General features: G+C 46.7%; 1 long non-coding RNA gene across 1 annotated transcript in view; it reads right to left on the bottom strand.

Moving 5' to 3' along the window:
• Positions 1 to 735, bottom strand: part of LOC138142518 (uncharacterized) — a 50,851-nt gene that overhangs the window by 45,281 nt on the left and 4,835 nt on the right. The window lies entirely within an intron of this gene.

Here is a 735-nt window from a genome sequence, read left to right as displayed (position 1 = left end):
TCTCTCTCTCTCTCTCTCTCTCTCTCTCTCTCTCTCTCTCTCTCTCTCTGTCTCTGTCTCTCTGTCTCTCTCTCTCTCTGTCTCTCTCTGTCTCTCTCTGTCTCTCTCTCTGTCTCTCTCTCTCTCTCTCTCTCTCTGTCTCTCTGTCTCTCTCTCTGTCTCTCTTTTTCTCTCTCTCTCTCTCCTCCCCCCCCCCCCACTCCCCCATATATGGGACTAGGAAATTCCAAGGCCAAGGGAGACACTTTTTTTCTATCAAATATAGGTTAAGTACCATCTCTGTAACTCTATCCAATCTCTCCATTTCATGTCTTTCACAGAATACCATTTATTATGTATTCAGGGTACAAATATGCCTCTGTGCTGTTTGCTATGCAATTTGGCAATTGCTTCTCTTGTTAGCCTCTACATGCTGGTATCCCCAATAGCCCTGCTTCTTTCCCACTGGTTTTCAGGGGAGTCTAACACTGGGTAATGCTGTATTATTCCACCTGAACAGACATTTTCCTGGCCCCTGGAACAAATTGGCTTTATCTGTTCCACTTCTTTCAAGAAGTTGCTGCCAGACAGACAGAGGCAGACAGACAGACAGAGACTCGACTGCCCCCTTCTGATGAGTGGAGGAAAACAATCTCTCTCTCTCTGTGTCTCTGTCTCTCCTGTCTCTCTCTCTCTCTCTCTCTCTCTCTCTCTCTGTCTCTCTCTGTCTCTCTCTGTCTCTCTCTCTGTCTCTCT

Source organism: Petaurus breviceps, unplaced genomic scaffold, assembly GCF_028583685.1.
Source record: "Petaurus breviceps papuanus isolate PSGF00001 unplaced genomic scaffold, PetGlider_PUasm1.0 90591, whole genome shotgun sequence".
NCBI lineage: Eukaryota > Metazoa > Chordata > Mammalia > Diprotodontia > Petauridae > Petaurus > Petaurus breviceps.
Note: the sequence above shows the minus strand (reverse complement) of the source record. Positions and strands in the feature narration are given on the sequence as shown.